The sequence below is a fragment of the Salmo salar genome, chromosome 27, assembly GCF_965601325.2.
Source record: "Salmo salar chromosome 27, fSalSal1, whole genome shotgun sequence".
In the NCBI taxonomy this organism is placed as follows: domain Eukaryota; kingdom Metazoa; phylum Chordata; class Actinopteri; order Salmoniformes; family Salmonidae; genus Salmo; species Salmo salar.
The window spans coordinates 4,418,261-4,444,485 of NC_138317.1; the positions used below are offsets into that span (position 1 = coordinate 4,418,261).

At 44.6% G+C, this 26,225-nt stretch overlaps 1 long non-coding RNA gene across 1 annotated transcript; it reads left to right on the forward strand.

Moving 5' to 3' along the window:
* The first annotated feature begins 7,397 nt into the window (after nt 1–7,397).
* LOC106588205 (uncharacterized) lies at nt 7,398–24,769 on the forward strand. The gene is made up of 4 exons (XR_001324608.3): nt 7,398–7,839; nt 18,707–18,749; nt 19,053–19,132; nt 19,268–24,769. It is a non-coding gene; the product is annotated as an uncharacterized LOC106588205 (long non-coding RNA).
* Nucleotides 24,770–26,225: the final 1,456 nt, after the last annotated feature.

Here is a 26,225-nt window from a genome sequence, read left to right on the forward strand (position 1 = left end):
GGTAAAACATTTCTTCATTCTGAAAAGAGTTAGATGCAAGGTATATTTAGACATTTATTTAAGCGAGAAGGAAATGTATAATAAATCTGCAAAGGTAGAACAGATTGCTAAGGCCTGAGAGTTGTGTGTGTTTGTGCACCTGACACTAATCATCTCAGGGGCATCATCACGGTCTAAATGATCAGAGCCAGGTTGATTTTGGTGTGTCAGGGGGTCCTAAATGATCAGAGCCAGGTTGATTTTGGTGTGTCAGGGGGTCCTAAATGATCAGAGCCAGGATGATTGTGGTGTGTCAGGGGGTCCTAAATGATCAGAGCCAGGTTGATTTTGGTGTGTCAGGGGGTCCTAAATGATCAGAGCCAGGATGATTGTGGTGTGTCAGGGGGTCCTAAATGATCAGAGCCAGGATGATTGTGGTGTGTCAGGGGGTCCTAAATGATCAGAGCCAGGTTGATTTTGGTGTGTCAGGGGGTCCTAAATGATCAGAGCCAGGTTGATTGTGGTGTGTCAGGGGGTCCTAAATGATCAGAGCCAGGTTGATTGTGGTGTGTCAGGGGGTCCTAAATGATCAGAGCCAGGTTGATTTTGGTGTGTCAGGGGGTCCTAAATGATCAGAGCCAGGTTGATTTTGGTGTGGCAGGGGGTCCTAAATTAGGAATACATGGAGAAAACCAACACAGAACATTAACTAAAATATTTGATAGAATACATAACACTGACTTCACAAGGGTGAGGCTGAGAAACGGAATGTCTGTGTGTGTGTTTGTACCACATTTATGTGTATAGTACATGTGGGTACCTGATGTCCCCACATGTATACAAAAACCTGACAAATTGGACCTCGTGGGGAGATTTGGCAAGTCCCCATGAGGGGAATTGCGATTTTTGGCTCAGAGGTTAAGTTTAGGGAAAAACGTACAACTGGGCATAGTGTTAGAATTGGGGTTACTATTAGGTTTAGGCATTGTGGGTTAAGTTTAGGGTTAGGCATTAGGGCCAGGTGAATTTTAGCCTTAACATTTAGGTTATTAAAGTTAAGGTTATGGTTAGGGTTAAGATGAGGTTAGGGTTAGGATAAGAGTTAGGGTTACGTTTAGGGCTAGGGAACATGTTTTTTTGGGGTCAAGTTTAGGTCTCAAGTCCCCACAAGGATAGAAAAACAAACGTGTTTGTGTGTGTTTGTGCACCAGACACTAACCATCTCAGGTTCATCATCACGGTCAAAATCATCAGAGCCAGGTTGATTGGGGTGTGTCAGGGGGTCTAGTTAATAAGTTAGCAAGCTACTGTATCTAGCTAGCAGATATACAGCTAGTGTACACATGCTAGAGGTCGACCGATTAATCGGCATGGCCGATTAATTAGGGCTTATTTCAAGTTTTCATAGCAATCGGTAATCGGCATTTTTGGACAACGATTATGGCCAATTACATTGCATTCCACGAGGAAACTGTGTGGCAGGCTGACCACCTGTTACGCGAGGGCAGCAAGGAGCCAAGGTAAGTTGCTAGCTAGAATTAAACTTATCTTATAAAAAACAATCAATCAATCTTCACATAATCACTAGTTAACTACACATAGTTGATGATATTACTAGGTTAACTAGCTTGTCCTGCATGGCATATAATCAATGCGGTGCCTGTTAATTTATCATCGAATCACAGCCTACTTCTCCAAACGGGTGATGATTTAACAAAAGCACATTCGCGAAAAAAGCACAATCGTTGCATGAATGTACCTAACCATAAACATCTTTTGCCTTTCTTAAAATCAATACACAGAAGTATATTTTTTTTAAACCTCCATATTTAGTTAAAGAAATTCATGTTAGCAGGCAATATTAACTAGGGAAATTGTGTCACTTCTCTTGCGTTCATTGCACGCAGAGTCAGGGTATATGCAACAGTTTGGGCCACCTGGCTCGTTGCGAACTAATTTGGCAGGATTTTACATAATTATGACATAACATTGAAGGTTGTGCAATGTAGCAGCAATATTTAGACTTAGGGTTGCCACCCGTTTGATAAAATACGGAACGGTTCCGTATTTCACTGAAAGAATAAACGTTTTGTTTTCGAAATTATAGTTTCCGTATTTTACCATATTAATGACCAAAGGCTCGTATTTCTGTGTTTATTATATTATAATTAAGTCTATGATTTGATATTTGATAGAGCAGTCTGACTGAGCGGTGGTAGGCAGCAGCAGGCTCGTAAGCATTCATTCAAACTTTACTGCGTTTGTCAGCAGCTCTTAGCAATGCTTGATCACAGCGCTGGTTATGACTTCAAGCCTATCAACTCCTGAGATTAGGCTGGCAATACTAAAGTGCCTATTAGAACATCCAATAGTCAAAGGTATATGAAATACAAATGGTATAGAGAGAAATAGTCAACGCGTCATAATTCCTATAATAACTGCATGTCACGAATGCTAGGAGTGGTGGTAGGAGTCAGGCGCAGAGAGCAGAGGTAAGAAAAGAATGAGATTTATTTTTCTCTGGTACGACACAGTCGACGCCAACACAACAGGCGTATGAACTAAGTGACCAACCCATACACAACGGGCACACAGTCCGGAAAGAAAATAATTCAGGCAGATCGCCAGCACATCCAAAAAGCACACTGATGTAAAATAATCCCGCACAAACCTGGGCGGGCTAAACAGGCTTAAATAACCACAAATCAAGACACACATAAGGAACAGGTGCAAACAATAAGACATACCAACAGAAAAGGAAAAAGGGATCAGCGGCGGCTAGTAGGCCGGCGACGACGACCGCCGAGCGCCGCCCGAGCAGGAGCCACCTTCGGTGGAATTCGTGACAGTACCCCCCTCCTGACGCGCGGCTCCCGCAGCGCGCCGCCACCGGCCTCGAGGGCGACCCGGAGGACAAGGCGCAGGGCGATCCCCATGAAGGTGGTGGAAATCCCTCAGTAGTGAGGGGTCCAAAATGTCCTTCCTTGGTACCCAGCACCTCGCCTCCGCGCCATACCCCTCCCAGTCGATGAGGTACTGTAGGCCCCCCACCCGACGTCTGGAGTCCAGAATGGCACGTATCGTATACGCCGGGGACGCCCCAATGTCCAGAGGGGGTGGAGGGACCTCCGGCACCTCACCTTCCTGCAGGGGACCAGCCACCACCGGCCTGAGGAGAGACACATGAAACGAGGGGTTAATACGGTAGTAAGATGGAAGTTGTAACCGGTAACACACCTCGTTTATCCTCCTCAGGACTTTAAACGGCCCTACACACTGCGGGCCCAGCTTCCGGCAGGGCAAGCGGAGGGGTAGGTTTCGAGCCGAGAGCCAGACTCGATCCCCTGGTGCAAACACAGGGGTCTCACTGCGGTGCTGGTCAGCGCTCTTCTTCTGCCATCCACTCGCCTTAGTGAGTGCGTCTTGGACGGCTCTCCAAGTGTCCTTCGAGCGCTGCACCCACTCCTCCACCGCAGGAGCCTCGGTCTGGCTCTGGTACCATGGAGCCAGGACCGGCTGGTAGCCCAACACGCACTGAAACGGTGACATATTGGTTGATGAGTGACGGAGGGAGTTTTGGGCTACCTCTGCCCATGGGACGTATCTCGCCCACTCCCTGGGCCGGTCCCGGCAATACATCCTTAGAAACTTACCCACCTCTTGGTTCACTCTCTCCACCTGCCCATTACTCTCGGGGTGGAAACCCGAGGTCAGGCTGACCGAGACCCCCAACCGTTCCATGAACGCCCTCCAAACTCTGGACGTGAACTGGGGACCCCGATCAGAAACGATGTCCTCGGGCACCCCGTAGTGCCGGAAGACATGGGTAAACAGGGCCTCCACAGTCTGCAGAGCCGTAGGGAGACCGGGCAACGGGATGAGACGGCAGGACTTCGAGAACCGATCCACAACGACCAGGATTGTGGTGTTCCCCTGAGATAAGGGAAGGTTGGTGAGGAAGTCCACTGACAAGTGCGACCACGGCCGCTGTGGAACGGGGAGGGGCTGTAATTTCCCTCTAGGCAGGTGTCGAGGAGCCTTGCTCTGAGCGCACACCGAGCAGGAGGAAACATAAAACCGCACGTCCTTTACCAAGGTGGGCCACCAGTACTTTCCCCTCAGGTTCCGCACTGTCCTCTCGATGCCAGGGTGACCCGAAGAGGGGAGATTATGGGCCCATCGAATCAATCGATCACGGACACCAAGCGGCACGTACTGAACACCTGCTGGACACTGAGATTGGGCAGGTTCCAACCGTAACGCCCGCTCGATCTCCGCGTCCACCTCCCATACCACCGGTGCTACCAAGCACGACGCTGGGAGGATGGGAGTTGGATCGATGGCCCTCTCCTCGGTGTCATATAGGCGGGACAGTGCGTCAGCCTTCGTGTTAAGTGAACCTGGCCGATAGGAGATTGTGAACCGGAAACGGGTAAAGAACATGGCCCACCTGGCCTGACGTGGATTCAGTCTCCTAGCTGCCCGGATGTACTCGAGATTACAGTGGTCAGTCCAGATGAGGAAAGGGTGCTTAGCCCCCTCAAGCCAATGTCTCCACACTTTCAGAGCCTTGACTACAGCTAACAACTCCCGGTCCCCCACGTCATAGTTCTGCTCCGCCGGACCGAGCTTCCTAGAAAAGAAAGCGCACGGACGGAGTTTTGGTGGCTTGCCCGAGCACTGTGATAGCACGGCCCCCACCCCAGTCTCGGACGCGTCCACCTCCACTATGAATGCCAAAGAGGGGTCCGGATGAGCCAGCACGGGAGCGTCGGTAAACAGCTCCTTCAGACGACTGAACGCTCTGTTCGTCTCTGCTGACCAGCGCAAGCGCGCCAGACCCCCCTTCAGCAGTGAGGTAATGGGAGCAGCCACCTGACCAAAGCCCCGGGATAAACCTCCAGTAGTAATTGGCAAACCCTAAGAATCGCTGCACCTCCTTTACCGTGGTCGGAGTCGGCCAATTACGCACGGCCTTTCGCGGTCACACTCCATCACCACCCCCGAGGTGGAAATGCGATACCCCAGGAAGGAAACGGCTTGTTTGGAAAACACACATTTCTCAGCCTTAACGTACAGGTCATGCTCCAGCAGTCGCCCAAGCAGCTTGCGCACCAGGGATACATGCGCGGCGCGTGTGGCGGAATAGATCAGGATGTCATCAATATACACCACCACACCCTGCCCGTGCAGGTCCCTGAGAATCTCGTCGACAAAGGATTGAAACACGGCTGGAGCATTCTTTAACCCATACGGCATGACGAGGTACTCATAGTGTGGTACTAAACGCTCAGGTACTCATGTGGTACTAAACGCGGTTTTCCATTTGTCTCCTCCCCGGATACGCACCAGATTGTACACGCTCCTGAGATCCAGTTTCGTGAAAAAACGCGCTCCGTGAAATGATTCCACCGCCGTAGCGATGAGAGGTAGCGGGTAACTAAACCCCACTGTGATGGAATTTAGACCTCGATAATCAATGCACGGACGCAGACCTCCATCCGTTTTCTTCACGAAAAAGAAACTCGAGGAGAGGGGTGACATGGAGGGCCGAATGTACCCCTGTCTCAGAGATTCCGTGACATATGTCTCTATAGCCAGCGTTTCCTCTTGTAACAATGGGTACACGTGACTCCTGGGAAGTGTAGCGTTTACCTGGAGGTTTATCACGCAATCCCCTCATCAATGAGGTGGTAATCGGGTCGCCCTCTTTTTACAGAAGGCGATAGCCAAATCGGCATATTCAGAGGGAATGCGCACAGTGGAAACCTGGTCTGGACTCTCCACCGCAACGATGGAAACTCCTTTACACCTGCCTGAACACTCCTCTGACCACCCTCTGAGAGCCCCCTGTCTCCACGAAATATCAGGATTGTGATTGGCCAGCCAGGGAATCCCCAGCACCACCGGAAACGCAGGCGAATCAATGAGGAAGAGACTAATCCGTTCCCCATGATCCCCCTGCGATACCATGTCCAGTGGCAGCGTGGCCTCCCTGACCAGCCCTGACCCTAATGGTCGGCTATCTAAGGAGTGCACGGGGAAAGGTTGGTCCAACGACACCAGGGAAATCCCTTGCCTTAACGCGAGCCCACGATCCATAAAGTTTCCAGCTGCGCCTGATGCTGAAAAGAGGGAGAAAACTCAGGGAAAGTTATAAGTACAAACATATGACCAACAGGGAGCTCTGGGTGAGGTTGGTGCTTACTCACCTGGGGTGAACGAGGAGTGCTCTGCCTGCCATCCCGATTCCCAGAGGAGCTCCTCCAGCACCGGTCGGCAGTGTGTCCTCTCCAACCACACCGGGTACAGGAGGAGCCTCCTCCTACGGTTCCCCTCGATGCGGCCCCCCCTAGCTCCATAGGGATGGGAGCTGGAGGGCCTGGAGGTGGAACCAACAGGGCCCGGTCTGGACGCCCGCGGGCAACCAGCAGGTTGTCGAGACGAATGGACATGTCAATAAGTTCATCCAGGGAAAGGCAGGGGAGCCACCTTCGGTGGGATTCGTGACACTGCAACCTAATATTTCTTTACTGGGAATATTGAAGAACTGGGAATATTCAACCACCAGCTTTCATATGTTCTGAGCAAGGAACTTAAACTTATTTTCTTATCCAACACTGTGTTTTTGCATTACTTAAACCAAATTGAGCATGTTTCATTATTTATTTGAGACTAAATAGATTTTATTTATGTATTATATTAAGTTAAAATAAGTGTTCATTGTTCATTCAGTATTGTTGTAATTGTCATTATTTCAAATATATATACGTATATAAAAATCGTCCGATTAATCGGTATCGGCTTTTTTTGGTCATCCAATAATCGGCATCGTATCGGCGTTGAAAAACCGTAATCGGTCGACCTCTAATACATACCAATAACAGCATAGCATAAGCAATTGAACACCCCAAGCAGTAATATGGTTGTAGCTACGTTAAAAAAATAAATCTAGTTTTCTAGAGCTCACACCTAGCTAAAGCAATATAACAACAACAATACCTTAATATTCCTGCTTGACCTGGTCTGTCGAGGAAAAGGGAAGTTTTCATCACGCATCCATTTTTATATGGTCCCCTTATAACTGGAACTGGAGGCATTTCTTACAAGGGTAAGCAAATTAGCTAATTGTTGAAAACTGCTTGCATCATGTCAACTGCAAATTAAACAGATTCTGTAGCTAGCTATAAAAAAAAAAACACTGGGGGCAAAGCATAAAAGGCTGTCACGTAGTAAAATGTCATTTTCTATAGTAGAGTAGGTCAGGGCGTGACAGGGGGTGTTTTGTGTTTTCTATTTCAATGTTTGTGTTCTAGGTTTTCTATTTCTATGTTGTTGTTTTTTTTGGGTTGATCTCCAATTGGAAGCAGCTGGTCCTCGTTACCTCTGGAGATCATATTTAAGTAGGGGGTTTTCTTCCTGGGTTTTTGTGGGTAGTTGTTTTCCGTTTTGTCAAGTGTACCTGACGGAACTGTTGGCTGTCGTTTTGTTGTTTTGTTTAAGTGTCTTCATTAAAGTTAAGAAATTAGCACTCTACACGCTGCGCCTTGGTCCCCTTTATACGACCCGCGTTACAAAGGCGCCAAGCTCTACGTAACTAAATCGTGCGCATGGGTGAAATTTAAAAAGGCAGGCGCAAGCAAAGAAAATAACGGTTTTCTCTCAGTTTGTACTTTGCAGCAGAAGCAAAATATCACCAAACATGTATGCAGTTGTGGATTTTTTTGAAGAAGGGACATCAGAAATTGTTCCAGTGGAAAATATTGAAGTTTGATGGGACGTGCGACAATTTGAAAGAATGTATTGCTAATTGGCAGCGCACGGGGAAGAGATATCCTGCCTACATCATAGCTCTGGATGGTAAGCTAACTAGGTAGCTAACGTTACCCAGATAATGAGACAGTATAACATAGCTAGCTAAATGGTTAATGTTATCAATCGTTAAACTTAGTGAAAAAAAAGTAATACATCCAAGATATTGGCTATAACAATAACAACTAATGTAGCTAACGTTAGCTAGCTAAGGAGCTAGTTATATCACTTAAGTTCACTAGTATGTGTAGGTCGCATGCTAACCACTGGCTAGTTAGCTGTTCGGCAGGCCGATCCACCAGCTTACTAGCTGCTGGTTAGCACGAAAGCTAGCTAACACATACTAACTGGGCTGATTGCCAGGCCATTGTTGTAAGTAAGAATGTGTTCTTAACTGACTTGACTGGTAAAATAAAATAAAAGATATAGCTAGTTAGTAAGCTAAGTTGCAAACGCAGCTTATGATATTATGGGGTGAGGGGGTATGGAACATGGTGAGTGATGTGAGCAGCTCCTAGCTGTCGCCTAGCTAATAATGTTCATTTTTACTTTGTAGAAGATTGCAAAAGACTAGTATAATTTTTTTTTAAAGGACCATGCCAGAATGTGCAAGAGAAGAAAGGGAGAGGAATGAGGGACAAAAGAAAGAACCCGCATTATGTGGAAAACGAAATACTGATCCAACCAACCTAAAAACTGTCTTTGGTGAAGGCTAATGCCCTAGGAAAATGTTCTAGTGAGATTAAACGTATTTTTCGATGAACCTCCCCTTTAACATAACGTTAGTTGATGAAAACATTATTATAAAAAAAAAAAATGCACCTTTATTTAACCAGGTAGGCAAGTTGAGAACAAGTTCTCATTTGCAACTGCGACCTGGCCAAGATAAAGCAAAGCAGTTTGACACATACAACAACACAGAGTTACACATGAAATAAACAAACATACAATCAATAATACAGTAGAAAAATCTATATGCAGCATGTGCAAATGAGGTAAGATAAGAGAGGTAAGGCAATAAATAGGCCATGGTGGCGAAGTAATTACAATATAGCAATTAAACATTAAAGGCAATACAACAGTTTACATTTGGCCGCCTTTCGTTCCAGTTCTCTGCTGCCAACGACTGGACGAACTGCAAAAATCACTGAAGCTGGAGACTCATATCTCCCTCACTAGCTTTAAGCACCAGCTGTCAGAGCAGCTCACAGATCACTGCACCTGTACATAGCCCACCTGTAAATAGCCCATCCAACTACCTCATCCCCATAATTTATTTATTTATCTTGCTCCTTTGCACCCCAGTATCTCTACTTGCACATTCATCTTCTGCACATCTATCACTCCAGTGTTTAATTGGTATATTGTAATTACTTCGCCTTACCTCCCTTATCTTACCTCATTTGCACACACAGTATACAGACTTTTTCTACTGTATTATTGACTGTATGTTTGTTTATTCCATGTGTAACTCTGTGTTGTTGTATGTGTCGAACTGCTTTGCTTTATCTTGGCCAGGTCGCAGTTGTAAATGAGAACTTGTTCTCAACTAGCCAACCTGGTTAAATATAGGTGAAATAAAATAATAAATTATTGTCTTAAAAAAAAAAAGTTATGAACAAAGCATTTAACAAACAACCCGTACGCAGCTTAGGGACGCAGCCCAAAAGACGCTGCACCAAAACCCACAGGCAGAGGGAAAAACACCTGTACCTCTGAACAAAACACCTGACAACAAATAATCACGCACACAGCACAAACTACACAGAAAGACTAAATACCCTCCCCCACTAATGAACTAATACTAAACAGTTGCCAACTAAACTAGACCTAACCAACAGAAAATAAAAGAGGATCGGTGGCAGCTAGTAGGCCGGCGACGACGACCGCCGCTGCAGGACGCTGAGGTACAGGAGGTCCCTCCGCCCCCCCTGGACATCTGGGGGGGTCCGGTGTACACAGTCCGGTCCATCTTGGACTCCAGGCGCTGGGTAAGGGGCCTGCAGTACCTCGTGGACTGGGAGGGGTACGGTCCGGAGGAGAGGTGCTGGGTACCGGTGGAGGACATTTTGGACCCATCGCTGATTCCGGAGTTCCACAGCCTCCATCCGGATCGCCCTGCGTCTCGCCCTCCGGGGCGTCCTCGAGGCCGGCGTCGGCGAGCTGTGGGAGCCGCCCGTCAAGGGGGGGGGTACAGTCACAACATCGACGGAAGGTGGCGCCCCTCACAGCAACCGCACCGGGCCCCCCTTCATCAGTGAGGTAATGGGAGCCGCCACCTGCCAAAGCCCCGGATAAACCTCCGGTAGTAATTGGCAAACCCCAAGAACCGCTGCACCTCCTTCACCGTGGTGGGAGTCGGCCAATTACGCACGGCCGAAATGCGGTCACATTCCATCACCACCTCGGATGTGGAAATGCGATACCCAAGGAAAGAGACGGCTTGTTTGGAGAACTCACATTTCTCAGCCTTGACGTATAGGTCATGCTCCAACAGTCGCCCAAGCACTTTGCGCACCAGAGACACATGCGCGGCGCGGGTGGGGGAGTAGATCAGAATGTCGTCGATGTACACCACCACACCCTGACCTAGCAGGTCCCGGAGAATCTCGTCCACAAACGATTGGAAGACGGCGGGAGCATTCTTTAACACATACGGCATGACGAAGTACTCATAATGGCCAGATGTGGAACTAAATGCGCCACCTTCCGTCGATGTTGTGACAAAGGGGGAGAAAGATAGAAGGGGAGAGTGACAAAGCGAAATGAGACAGAGAGAAAGGATGTAAGAGTTGCATAGTTACTACTAGTGCTGGGGGATAGTACTACATCCATCATCAATGGCGACGAAGTGACAATGTCAAAAACAATGTTTTGTTCAATTTGTAGTCGACTCAAGAAATTCTGTTTCAGAAACTTTTTACAATCACGGATAATGATGTTAATAATCTATTCATATTTGTGTTCTGCAAAGGCCTAATATCGGTAACAATAATGGTTTTGTCCGAATACTCGGCACACCCCTATTAAAGACTGGATGATTGTGCTAACAAGGCAAGGGTTTTTTAGAACAGTTGCACACTGTCACGTCCTGACCAGTAAAGGGGTTATTTGTTATTATAGTTTGGTCAGGACGTGGCAGGGGGTATTTGTTTTATATGGTTTGGGGTGTGTGTGTATGTAGAGGGGTGTTTGATTTATGATTTCCGGGGTTTTGGTCTATGTTTGTATATTTCTATGTCTGTTCTAGGGTGTTTATTTCTATGTTTCGGTATTTGGGATTGGGGCCTTCAATTGGAGGCAGCTGTTTATCGTTGCCTCTGATTGAAGGTCCTATAATTAGGAGTATGTTTGTTTTGGGAATTGTGGGAGGTTGTTCTTTGTACTGCTGTGTGAGCCTACAAGACTGTTTGTCGTCCGTTCATTGTTTTTTCGTGTTTTATTTTGTAAATAAACATGAGCATTCACGTACCCGCTGCGCCTTGGTCCATTCACTACGACGACCGTTACAGAACCTCCCACCAACAACGGACCAAGCAGCGGGGGATGGAGCAGCAAAGGAGTTATCTGGAGTCATGGACCTAGGAGGAGATTCTAGCCGGAGAGGGCCCATGGAGGAAGGCTAAAGAGGACCGGGACTGTTACAGGGGTACACGGTTGGCGTTTAAGCCTGAGAGGCAGCCCCAAGAAATGTATTTGGGGGGCACACGGGTAGTTTAGCTGGGCCAGGATTAAGCCCCAAGCCAACTCCCCGTGCTTATTGGAGGCAGCCTATTACTGGTCAGGTCCCATGCTTTGGAGTGATGCGCACGGCGTCGAGGCCAAGTATTCACAGGCCGGTGTGCGCGGTGCCAGCGCCCCGCATTTGCCAGGGGGAAGCGGGCATCCAGCCAGTAAGGGTGGAGCCAGTACTGCGCTCAAGACCCGCCAATGCGTCTTCACGGCCCAGTGTATCCTGTTCCCGCTCCTTGCACTAGCCGTGAGGTGCGTGTCTCCAGTCTGATACCTCCAGTACCAGCCCCACACACTAGGCTTCCAGTGCATCAGCTCAGTCCAGTACGTCCTGTTCCCGCTCCTCGCACTAGCCTTGGGGTGCGTGTCTCCAGTCTGATACCTCCAGCCCTGTGGTGCGTGTCCCTAGTCTGGCGCCTCCTAAGCCAGCCCCATGCATCAGGCCTTCAGTGCGCAGTCCCCGTCCAGAGCTTCCGGCAACAGTGCCCCGTCCAGAGTGTCCGGCAACAGTGCCCCGTCCAGAGTGTCCGGCAACAGTGCGCGGTCCAGAGCTTCCGGCGATAGTGCCCCGTCTAGAGTCGCCCTCCAGTCCGGAGCTCCCAGAGTCGCCCTCCAGTCCGGAGCTCCCAGAGTCGCCCTCCAGTCCGGAGCTCCCAGAGTCGCCCTCCAGTCCGGAGCTCCCAGAGTCGCCCTCCAGTCCGGAGCTCCCAGAGTCGCCCTCCAGTCCGGAGCTCCCAGAGTCGCCCTCCAGTCCGGAGCTCCCAGAGTCGCCCTCCAGTCCGGAGCTCCCAGAGTCGCCCTCCAGTCCGGAGCTCCCAGAGTCGCCCTCCAGTCCGGAGCTCCCAGAGTCGCCCTCCAGTCCGGAGCTCCCAGAGTCGCCCTCCAGTCCGGAGCTCCCAGAGTCGCCCTCCAGTCCGGAGCTCCCAGAGTCGCCCTCCAGTCCGGAGCTCCCAGAGTCGCCCTCCAGTCCGGAGCTCCCAGAGTCGCCCTCCAGTCCGGAGCTCCCAGAGTCGCCCTCCAGTCCGGAGCTCCCAGAGTCGCCCTCCAGTCCGGAGCTCCCAGAGTCGCCCTCCAGTCCGGAGCTCCCAGAGTCGCCCTCCAGTCCGGAGCTCCCAGAGTCGCCCTCCAGTCCGAGGTCTCCAGCGACGCGCATCAGCCCGAGGTCTTCAGCGATGCGCCATAGCCCAGAGACTTCGGGATCAGTCAAAATCAAATAAAATGTTTAGTTTAAAAATATTTATTATGTCAGTTTCAAGTAAGTGTGCATGACTGTTAATAAATCAATTTTAAAAAATGTGAAAATGTATTAGCTTTCCTAATGGTTTTGACGTTTTCCGATGGTAGGACATGGTTTGGAAAATATTTTGGAAAAGGTGTTCAATTGTCAGTAAATGTTTTTAAATTAATGCTCAAACACTTCATACCTTGTTATTAATGCCTAAAAAGGAAATTTGTTGATGCAAGTCTTTAAAGATTGTTTAAAATCTTTGAAACCAAGATTTCGTGTGAATCACCCGTATACAATGAAATATTAGGTACCTACCGTTATTATTTTTCCTTACCTGATTGAGATATCCCTTTGTTATTAGTGTGCCTTTGTTTTTGGCTCCCCCCTCTTGCCCATTCATTGTACTTTGGCAAGTGTGTTAGTGATAGGATAAAGAAAGAAAGTTGGACCTTCGGGGGAGGGGGAGTCCTAGCTAGACGCGGGAGCGGTATATTCTTTTGACCTTTTCTACACCGGTGGCTGGACGGCGTTCGTGCTTGTTGGATGCATCTTTGCCTTATCGTTTGCCGTTATCTGACTGGCGTGTTGCCCGGTGTTCGTTCGCCAGGGGAGCCATCTCCTGCCTCTTCTCCCCCATCTGATAGCGGAGTCCAAGGAGCACACCAAGAGGAGCATGGCAATCAACGATGGTGCATGTCACGAGCCGTGGAAGCCGAAAACAGTGGCTTCCCGCTAAGCAGTCTACACTCCCAACGAGCGGTAAAAAAAACGAATTGTTTCGCCGCCCTGGAGTCTGATCTTCCTGCACCTTCGTAGCTGGGGGTACCTTTGTCTGCGGCCGCTGTGCCTACTCCTTCCCCTACGATTTCGAAGTCGACGCTGGCAACTTTCCGACCCTGCTCTGGATCGAGTGGGCTTCTCCATCTGTCGGAGGCCTGCACAAGGTGCCAGGAGCTACGGGCTCAAATTATCCTGCCTTTCGCCTGCCCTTAAAGAGTTCTCTGAATCCTGTGATTCGTGAGAAGGGGCGGATTTCCTCGTCCTTCTCGCCAGCCGTGATTTTGGGCAGCTCCATAGTAAGAAATGTGACTGTTCCTGGTGCAAAAACAATTTCCTATCCCGGAGCTCGAGTAATTGTGTCACTGAGTCATCATAATGCTTTAGCAAATGTACATTATAGCAGGGACATTAGTAGACACAATGTAAGTAACCTAATTTATGTCCCTCTAACTGCCCTGAATGTCTCTGCTGATCGTACAGCTATTGTATGCAGCAATCATGTGCCTATGAACCAGATTTATGCTGTTAGCACTGAGGCGGTGTGCCCTATTAGGAAGTCCACTGTTTACATCTCACCCTGCACTAACATAAATAACATGATATCTAGTTCTACTAAGCTTCCCAATAAAGCAATGAAAACAAGCAAGCATCACAGAAAAGTGCTCAAAGTAGCCCACTAACGCCCTGGCCATAGAGGGGTTTTTTGTTCTTTATTTTGGTTAGGCCAGGGTGTTACATTGGGTGGGCGTTCTGTGTTCCTTTTTCTATGTTTTGGTATTTCTTTGTTTTGGGCCATGTGTGTGGCTCCCAATCAGGCACAGCTGAAGCTCGTTGCTGCTGATTGGGAGTCACACATAAGGAGCATGTTTTTCCTTTGGGTTTTGTGGGTAATTGTTTCTGTTTAGAGTATTTTCCTAACAGGACTGTTTGCTGTCGTTTTTGTTCATTTTGTAGTGTTCTCTTGTTTATTTGAATTAAAATTCTAATGATGAACACATCCTCTGCTGCACCTTGGTTCCCTCTTCCAGACAGCCGTTACACCCACATTAACATATGTAGCTTAAGAAACAAGCTTCATGAAATTAATAACTTGCTAGTAACAAATTAAATTCATAGTCTGACTATCTCTGAAACTCACTTAGGCAATACCGTTGATTCAGTGGTAGCAATACAAGGTTATAACATTTACAGAAATTACAGAAATGCCAGTGGTGGAGCTGTTTGTTGTTTATATTCAGAACCACATTCCTCTAAAGATTAGAGAGGATCTCATGTTAACTACTGTTGAAGTAAAATGGCTACAAGTTAATCTGCCTCACCTAAAGCCCATTCTTGTGAGAAGCTGCTATAGACCACCAAGTGCTAAGTCAGTATCTGGATAACATGTATGAAATGCTTGATAATGTATGTAATAGAGGTATATTTTCTGGGTGATTTAAATATATACTGGTTTTCATCAAGCTGCCCTCTCAAGAAAAATCTTTAAACTGTAAACACTGCCTGCAATCTGTTCAGGTTATCAGTCAATCTACCAGGGTAGTTACTAACAGTACAGGAATGAAATCATCAACATGTATTGATCACATCTTTACTAATGTTGTAGCCATATCTAGGAAAAGCAAAGTTCCAAAGGGCGGGCCTAATATAGTGTATAAGAGGTCACACAATAAATTTGTAGTGATTCCTATGTTGATGTAAAGAATATGTGTTAGTCCGTGGTGTGTAATGAGGAGCAAACAGATGTTGCACTTGACACATTTATGAAATTACTTATCTCAGTTACTAATAAGCATCACCCATTAAGAAGCCACCGGGGTCTGACAACTTGGATGGAAAATTACTGAGGATAATAGAGGACGATATTGCCACTCCTATTTGCCATATCATCAATTTAAGCCTACTAGAAAGTGTGTGCCCTCAGGCCTGGAGGGAAGCAAAAGTAATTCCGCTACCTAAGAATAGTAAAGCCCACCTTTACTGGCTCAAATAGCTGACCAATCAGCCTATTACCAACCCTTAGTAAAGTTTTGGAAAAAAATTGTGTTTGTCCAGATACAATGCTATTTTACAGTAAACAAATTGACAACAGACATTCAGCACGCTTATAGGGAAGGACATTCAACAAGCACAGCACTTACACAAATGACTGATGATTGGCTGAGAGAAATGAATGATGTTTTGTTAGACTTCAGTGCGGCTTTTGACATGATCAATCATAGTCTGCTGCAGGAAAGATGTGTTATGGCTTTACACCCCTGCTATATTGTGGATAAAGAGTTGCCTGTCTAACAGAGGGCATTAATGGAAGCCTCTCCAACATAATCCAGGTAACATCAGGAATTCCACAGGGCAGCTGTTTAGGCCACTTACTTTTTAAATCTTTAGTAATGACATTACTAAGTAAAGCCAGTGTGTCTGTTTGCGGATGACTCAATGCTATACACGTCAGCTACTACAGCAACTGAAATGACTGCAACACTAAACAAAGAGCTGCAGTTAGTTTCAGAATGGGTAGCAAGGAATAAGTTAGTCCTAAATATTTCAAAAACAAAAATAATTGTATTTGGGACAAATCATTCACTATAACCTAAACCGCAATTAAATCATGTGGAAATTGAGCAAGTTGAAGTGACTAAACTGCTTGGAGTAACCCTGGATTGTAAACTGTCATGGTCAAAACATGTTGATACAACAGTAGCTAAGATGGGGAGAAGTCTGTCTATAATAATACGCTGCTTTACCTTCTTCACAACACTATCAACAAGGCAGGTCCTACAGGCTCTAGTTTTGTCACACCTAGACTACTGTTCAGTCATGTGGTCAGGTGCCACAAAGATTCTGAGCAATTGGCTCAGAATAGGGCAGCACGGCTGGCCATTGGATGTACACAGAGAGCAAACATTAATAATATGCATGTCAATCTCTCCTGGATCAATGTGGAGGAGAGATTGACTTCATCACTACTTGTATTTGTGAGAGGTATTGACATGTTGAAAGCACCTAGCTGTCTGTTTAAATGACTAGCACACAGGTCAGACACCCATGCATACCCCATAAGACATGCCACAAGAGGTCTCTTCACAGTTACCAAGTCTAGAACAGACTATGGGAGGCGCACAGTACTACATAGAGCCATGACTTCATGGAACTCCATTTCACATCAGGTAACTGATGCAAGCAGTAGAATCAGATTTAAAAAACAGATTATAAAACAGCGGGGACTGTGAAGCAACACGAACATAGGCACAGACACATGCATACACATGATAACATATGCACTATACACACACGTACAATTGGATTTTGTGTTGTAGATGTGGAGTAGGTATGTTGTGAAATCTGTAATGAATGTATTGTATTGTTTTTAAAATTGTATAACTCCCTTAATTTTGCCAGACCCCAGGAAGAGTAGCTGCCAAGGCAGCAGCTAATGGGGATCCATAATAAATACAAATAACATACATTCAAACAGACCATATTATGTATTTTCATTTAAAGTAATCTATGCTTTAAGTTAATTGGAGAATATGTTTGTTGCACCATATCCCTGAATCTCATTGAATGTTTTTGCCGTTTGGCTTTTGTAAACTTCGAATGTGGTCTCCGAAACAACCCCGCTTCAGGCTTGGGCAGTGGCTATATTCAATTGGTAAGGAAGTCAGTACAGTAACAATGGGGAGCTTTAGAATGTTGAGTAAATCCTATGTACGTGGATGGAGGACAAAAATACAGAGTAAAGTATAAAATTTGTATGTACAGTGCTCTGGCTGGGCCATTCGAAGAAAATTCAGAGACTTAGCCCGAAGCCACTCCTGCGTTGTCTTGGCTGTGTGCTTAGGGTCGTTTTCCTGTTGGAAGGTGAACCTTTGTCCCAGTCTGAGGTCTTGAGCGCTCTGGAGCAGGTTTTCTTCAAGGAGCTGACTGTACTTTGCTCAGTTCATCTTTCCCTCGATCCTGACTAGTCTCACAGTCCTTGCCGCTGTAAAACATCCCCACAGCATGATGCTGCCACCACCATGCTTCACCGTAGGGATGGTGCAAGGTTTCCTCCAGATGTGACTCTTGGCATTCAGACAATCTTGGTTTCATCAAACCAGATAATCTTGTTTCTCATTGTCAGAGTCCTTTAGGTGCCTTTTGGCAAACTCCAAATGGGCTGTCATGTGCATTTTATTAAGGATTGGCTTCCGTCTGGCCACTATACCATAAAGGCCAGATTGGTGCAGTGCTGCAGAGATGGTTGGCCCACTGGAAGGTTCTCCCATCTCAACAGAGGAACGCTGGAGCTCTGTCAGAGTGAGCATCGGGTTCTTGGTCACCTCCCGGACCAAGGCCCTTCTCTGTACCTCAACACAATCCTGTTTCGGAGCTCTACGGACAATTCCTTCGACCTCATGGCTTGGTTTTTGCTCTGACATGCACTTTCAACTCTGGGACCTTATATAGACAGGTGTGTGCCATGCCAATTCATGTCCATTCAATTGATTTTTACCACAGGTGGACTCCAATCAAGTCGTAGAAACATATCAGGGATGATCAATGGAAACAGGATGCACCCGAGCTCAATTTCAATTCTCATAGCAAAGGGTCTGAATACTTATGTAAATAAGGTATCTGTTTTTTATTTGTAATAAATTAGCAAAAATTCAAAAAACATGTTTTTGCTTTGCCATTATGGGATATTATGTGTAGATCACTGAGGATTTTGTTGTTTCATTTAATCCATTTTAGAATAAGGCTGTAACGCAAAAAGTCAAGGGGTCTGAATACTTTCCAAATGCACTGTATAGTGTAGTTAAAGTTCACTATGGATCTACAAACAGGTTCATCTCTGTAAACTATTTCAATGTATTTGAAGTGTGATTATAGTGTGTTCTGTGTTATTTCTTTGTCTTCTCCAATACTAACTGAATGGTGAATGAATGTATTTACAGTGTAATTATTGTGTGTTCTGTTACTCCTGTCTCTGTCCTCCATACTCTCCCTCTCAATACTCTCTTGTCATAATCACTGCAACTGATAGCATAGCATATACTCAACTTTTGCTTGATGATAATCAACGGCATCAATCAATGTCATTTGTATTACAAACAGAATTGTTAGTCTAAATGTAATGTATGTTTCTCTTTTGCTTTACGTACCCCACTACACAACAATACATGGATGTGTGCACAGGGCTCGTTCAGAAGTACTCCTCATTGAGAGACCACAGGGATATGTAAGAATTCTTCAATTTTCCTACTCACATTAATTCACACACTAAAAACCCTTTTATACCACATTGTGCCTACCCAGACCATAATGTGCTGGCTTGGATATTTTCTTCTCACAATGTTTATTCCATCACATTTCCAGCACCATAACGAGACAATCGCTAGTTATGTATTTGACTAAGTCTGCTCCTCTGACCTCGGTCCCAATAATCCGTCATGACATTTCTAATGTACCCCATACAGTATGCAGCTGTTCAAATTCTATTGATTCTAATCCAGCCTTTTTATTACACACCCTTCAATTTAAGGTCTCGAGGACACTGCAGCCATTTTGCTCCTCCTCTACATCCTTCAAGAATATCCAAATGGACTGTACGTCACAGACATGGTATGTATTTCCAAGCAGACAAATAAATACATGCAAAGTTAGAAGTACTACTGTGTAAGGTGTGCTTAGTTAACTTACTGTTTGAAATATGACTTGAGTAACCATAATCTTATTACATCTTTTTACTTCTTACAGTGTGTAAAGTTCCCATCACCTACAATAAGAATAGATGGGAATCCCTTTTGCGTCAAAGTCTTCCTTGATGGAGAGGAGTATCTCACTGAAGAGCCTGAGGACATCTCCATGGGATTGGGAGTGTCGATGGGGTTCCATTTCCTTTTCAATATTTAGTATGCAGCATCAGTGAAAAGCACTATGCTGTGCATTCAGAAATGTGTTGTGGGAATTGATGAGGGGGGTAAATTACCAACAAATGTTGAATGGCAAACTTTTTGCTGCAAGAGTGATATGGGAGACCAGAGCACAAAGTTACACATGGTGAGTTGTACCAGCCAAAATTACTCCAATTAGAAACCACTTAGAAAGCTGTTATTCGATGTGCTAATGATTTGTTAGTGTCTCTACATGCCTTTTAGTTTTATTATTGACCTGTGAAATATTTTTCATTTATCTAAACATATAATTTTTATCAGTAAGATGGGGTCTTTTGATTGGTATAGTTGAAGTCAATAATTATTGTGTTTTTGTTTATCGATTGCATATTTGGATTTCTGAAACTTTCATAGTCAATCAAATTAATTTGTGTCTTTACAGGTTTGCCACTCAATGTTTTTTATTTATTTATTTCACCTTTATTTAACCAGGTAGGCCAGTTGAGAACAAGTTCTCATTTACAACTGCGACCTGGCCAAGATAGCCCATAGAGGTTAGGTGGGACGTTAGCGTCCCACTCTATTCAACAGCCAGTGGAAGAGCGTGGCGCGAACTACAAAAACCTCAAAAATGCTATAATTTCACTATTTCAAACATACGACAATTTTACACCATTTGAAAGATAAGACTCTCGTTAATCTAACCACATTGTCCGATTTCAAAAAGGCTTTACAGCGAAAACAAAACATTAGATTATGTTAGGAGCGTACATAGACACAAATAACCACACAGCCATTTTTCAAGCAAGCATATATGTCACAAAAACCCAAAACGCAGCTAAATGCAGCACTATCCTTTGATGATCTTCATCAGATGACACTCCTAGGACATTATGTTATACAATACATGCATGTTTTGTTCAATCAAGTTCATATTTATATCAAAAAAACAGCTTTTTACATTGGCGTGGGATGTTCAGAAATTGTATTCCCACCGAAAACTTCCGGTGAATTTACTAAATTACTCATGATAAACGTTGACAAAATACATAACAATTATTTTAAGAATTATAGATACAGAACTCCTTTATGCAATCGCTATGTCCGATTTTAAAATAGCTTTTCGGCGAAAGCACATTTTGCAATATTCTGAGTACATAGCTCAGCCATCACGGCTAGCTAATTTGACACCCGCCAAGTTCGGGGCTCACTAAACTCAGAATTAGTATTAGAAAAATTGGATTACCTTTGCTGTTCTTCGTCAGAATGCACTCCCAGGACTGCTACTTCCACAACAAATGTTGTTTTTGTTCCAAATAATCCATAGTTCTGTGCAAATACCTCCATTTTGTTAGTGCGTTCAGGTCACTATCCAAAGGGTAACGCGCGAGCATATTTCGAGACAAAATATTTCAAAATGTTCCATTACCGTACTTAGAAGCATGTCAAACGCTGTTTAAAATCAATTTTTAATGGTATTTTTCTCGTAAAATAGCGATAATATTCCAACCGGACAATGCTGTATTCATTCAAAAAGGAAGAGATGACAAGGTCTCGTGACCGCGCATTTCCAATCTCTTAGTCACTAGCCAGTCCACTGACAAACTGTGCTCCTGTTATCTGCCCAGAGACAGGAGACGCCTCAATCTGCTTTCTGAACGCTTTAGAGAGCCAATGGAAGCCTTAGAAAGTGCTACATAACCCCACGGGCACTGTAGTTTCGATAGAGAAGCAAATGGAGAACTACAAATTCGCAGACAGGCCACTTCCTGCTTGGAATTCTCTCAGGTTTTTGCCTGCCATATGAGTTCTGTTATACTCACAGACACCATTCAAACAGTTTTAGAAACTTCAGTGTTTTCTATCCAAATCTACTAATAATCTACTAATAATATTAATAATACGCATATTCTCGTTTCTGGGAAAGAGTAGAAATCAGTTTAAATCGGGTACATTTTTTATCCGGCCGTGAAAATACTGCCCCCTAGCCCAGACAGGATAAAGCAAAGCAGTGCGAAAAAAACAACACAGAGTAACACATGGGATAAACAAACGTACAGTCAATAACACAATATAAAAAGTTCAACTGTTGGAGTCAGTTGGAGTGCTGGTGCGCACTGCCTTTGTATCACAGGCTTGCAGAAGCTTAAGCTTAATAATAGACCCACCAAACCTTCATAGAAGTTTCCAAACTTGATTAGGGTGATATCAAAAGTAAGTCAAACCACAGGGAATATAGGAGCAGGCTATTATATTGCAGTTGGAACTTAATTTGGCCAAAGAAAATGGCTCAACAGAATGAAATATGGTTTAAACCTTCACAAAAGTTCTGAGCAGGCTATATTGCAGCAATTATCAACAAAGGCAGGTGCCTGCCCTACTCAACAAATGACAGAAATAGGCCTACTTATCTTAAACAAAATATGAATCACACAATTAAAAAGACAGATCGAATTGAATTTAGCCAGGGGCGTAACTGTCGCTGGGGACGGACGAGACATCACCCCCCCACGTTCTGAAATATAATTTTTGTCCCCCCCAGTTTTATCATTGCACTGTAATACACGGCAATGGTGTGCTTTAGGACCATGCAGACACCTCAGAGCGGTTGGGTAGGCCGTTTTGTGGTTTCAGTTGGCTGGATTTAGGACCGCATAGACATCACTGAGTGTGCGGACAGGCTGTGTGAAGGCAAAGCTGCTGAAAGGCTAGCGTATAGGACCAGCATGGGAGAGATGCTGTCTGGGTGTGTTGCGCAAGTTGTAAAGGCAAGCAGGGCAGAAACTGGCTACGGAAGTAGCTGGCAAGGTAACTGCTGTTTGACAGAAGAAGCTAAAACATTTATTCCCAGTGCTGAGCTAGTAGTGTAACTGACATGTAACGTTAGCTAATGTTTCATCCTCTCTCGACTGAAGTGAATAAACTACTAGCAGCTAGTTGGCTAGCTAGTAGCTACCAAAGCCAGTTCAGCTCTAGCTAGCTATCTGTCAGGTAGCGTATCTAACAGCTGTTGTTTGTATGGAAATGTTTTGTAGCCTTTGTTAATAAAGTACATTTCATGATGTATCATTAGCTAGAGTTAGCCAAAAGTTGGCTAACGTTAGCTAGCTAGCTACCTAACTTTGGCTATTATTTTTTCCTCAATCACACTATACCTGATTCAAATGATTAAACCAGCGGCCAAACGATTGAAGACCAATATTCTGATGTTTTTTCAGCGCAATGTGAGTTTTTATTAGTCAGTATAGCAATGTAACGTTATTGATCTGTCAGTTTCCCTAGCTAATTCCCTACTTTTCACACTGACACGGTATAAACAGCTCTACAGGCTTCACTGTCATGGTGCGCAGTCAGTATACAAGATTATTCTAATCATGTCTCAGCAGGATCAGATGGTAACAGGTGTCGCTGCAGCATCAGACAGGCAGGGAAGTCCCGTCTATGGAGCTCAGGTGAATTTTGCAGTATATTAGCTATAACAGTCAGTGAATGGATACAAAGTTCTATCTTGAGTTGATGGGTAGGTTACAGTCTGGGATCTGGGAATAATGGTCATTTCAATTATTGAACCATTGATTCTATTATTGGATAATATAATGTATACATGTACGTGAAGGTAATTCTTCATCATGCCTCATCTGAGCAGGATCAGATGGTGACGGGTCTCAGCAGGGTCAGGCAGCCAGGGAAGGCCTGTCTGTGACAGCGCAGAGGTGAACCTTTGCAGATACAACACTTTATTCTCTCTGTGCAGCAATTACTGGACAAGCAAGAAGCTTCAAAGATTGAAACTATTTTGAAGGCAGTCTGACAACCTCTAAAGTTTATTTCCAAACTATATCAAGGGTTGATAGGCTTTTCCTGATGACACAAAACATATAAGAACAAAAATATAAGGAAGACCTGGTAGATGCTATTGATTATGATGAATGGATACAGATGTTAGAATGCCCAGTCATGTTCATATCATCTCAGATATAAATTACTGCCGTTTAAGACCATCCATAGAACATACTATATGCCAGTGAAACTGAATGTCATGCACTCAGAAATGTAATTCTTCTGCTGGCTGAATTCTGGCAAAGACTATGTTCTTTTATCTCAGCATGTCTACAGATTCTCCCTTCTTCCTGTTTCTGTTTGCTTGGAAATGTTGATACTGGAGACTTATCTGAAGAAACTGTAACCTAGCATTTATAGCGGCTAAGAAATAGAGTGCCATTAATTGGAAGGTTGGTTATCCTCCAACAATGGATGGAAGAAATGTCAAGTTATGCATCACTAGATTTAATTTATTACAACATTAAGGGTATACTGTGCAACTTTCATAAGGTGTGGATGCCTTATATGGAATACTGTACAACAAAAGGAGTCTTGAAAACATCTCCATGTCAGGGGAGAAACCTATTTAGGCAATCCCTAGCTGCTGGGCAGCTCAGTCCTGGCCCTGGGGGTCTGCCATATTGTTGGTGGTCACTTTGGCCTTCGCCTAACACACCTGAAACCAATGACGACTGTTTTACCAAGATCCTAAAGCTGACGGGGTGTGTTGGGGCGCTGCAGGGTGGGGTGACCCAGCTACATTGTGTGAGAGTAAAAAGAGCTCTACAGTACTAATACGCCTATGAATTATGGGGATACCTAGTCAGTTGTACAACTGAATGCCTTCAACTGAAATTTGTCTTCCACATTTAACCCAACCCCTCTGAATCAGAGAGGTGCGGAGGGCTGCCTTAATTGACATCCACATCTTTGGCACCCGGGGAACAGTGGGTTATCTGCCTTGCTCGGGCAGCACAACTGATTTTTACCTTGTCAGCTCAGGGATTCGATCCAACAACCTTTCGATTACTGGCCCTACACTCTAGCCACTAGGCTACCTGCCACTATTCCTATATGGAGGATGTACTGTTTCTGTGTGTTTATACGTTGGTGTGTGTGTTTTTATGAAACTTTGTTTTCAAAACTTTTCCCTTGAAAAATACAAAAAAAAGATGGGAAGGAAATTGTGTTGGGGAGAGAGTTGAGTTATTGACTAGACTGGTGGGGGTCTGGTGTGCAGGCGGCTCGGGCTGGCTGGGCGGTCTGGCTGAAATTTTATAGAGGATGTCTTAATAAAGACAATCAAAAGTTATGTCTTTGCATTTTATTTTTAAGAGTTGTTCATTTGTTAGGCTATTGGTTAAAGGTGCAACACAATATTGATTATTGCATTATCATTGATCTGGTTCAGTCTTATCAATCACGTAAACCAACACAATCTCACACTAAATTTGTGCAAATATGTACAAAACTTATTTCAGCAGATTTTGTGTGAAAATACAAACATTTTTGTGCAACTTCATTCGTAGGGAAAAACTTCTGAACAATCTGTTGAAAGTTATTGGTGCATTGCATTTTGGGCAATGGTGTTCTACAGTGCCTTTTTTTGTGTCCCACATTTATTTATACAAAAAAAAAAAAAAAAAAAACATATTGTTAATCGACCGAAATACTCATAATAGTAGCCTTACGTTGTTTTTTTACTTGTATTTATGCCAATGCTGTTTTCTATGCTTGTTTTCGCTTAATCATTTGGGATGCTGGTGCTATGTCGGATGTTATAAGGGTTGCCAGATTGGAGTAAATATCTGTATTTGTCTTTTTTTGAAGTATTGATGAAGGTATTTGATTGGGGGATACATTTTCATGATGGGAAATTCATTCATGAATAAATGTGCGGAAACAGAAGACCTGCAAAAAAAAATCTGTTTAGTTTAAATTCCCCTGGTGCAACTGCATGGTATTTGCAACTATAATGTGTCTGGACCATGAAGAATTACAGTTGTATGAAAAAGTTTGGGCACCCCTAACAATTTCCATTTATAAATAATTGGGTGTTTGGATCAGCAATTTCATTTTGATCTATCAAATAACTGATGGGCACAGTAATATTTGAGTAGTGAAATTAGGTTTATTGGACTAACAGAAAATGTGCAATATGCATCAAAACAAAATTAGACAGGTGTATAAATTTGGGCACCCCAATATAAAAATCACATCAATATTTACTAGAGCCTCCTTTTGCTAAAATAACAGCCTCTAGACGCTTCCTATAGCCTCTAATGAGTGTCTGGATTCTGGATGAAGGTATTTTGGACCATTCCTCCTTACAAAACATCTCCAGTTCAGTTAGGTTTGATGGTTGCCGAGCATGGACAGCCCGCTTCAAATCATCCCACAGATTCTCAATGATATTCAGGTCTGGGATGGCCATTACAGAACATTGTACTTGTTCCTCTGCATAAATTCCCGGGTAGATTTTGAGCAGTGTTTTGGGTCGTTGTCTTGTTGAAGTATTCCCAAGAATCTGCTGATATTGAGTGGAATCCATGCGACCCTCAACTTTAACAAGATTCCCAGTACCGGCACTGGCCACACAGCATGATGGAACCCCCACCAAATTTTACTATGGGTAGCAAGTGTTTTTCTTGGAAAGCTGTGTTCTTTTCCCGCCATGCATAACATCCCTTGTTATGACCAAATAACTCAATCTTTATTTCATCAGTCCACAGCACCTTATTCCAAAATGAAGCTGGCTTGTCCAAATCTGCGTTTGCATACCACAAGCGACTCTGTTTGTGGCGTGTATGCAGAAAAGGCTTCTTCCGCATCACTCTCCCATACAGCTTCTCCTTGTGCAAAGTGCGCTGAATTGTTGAACGATGCACAGTGACACCATCTGCAGCAAGATGATGTTGTAGGTCTTTGGAGGTGGTCTGTGGGCGGTTTTTCTCACCATCCTTTGCCTCTCCGATATTTTACTTGGCCTGCCACTTCTG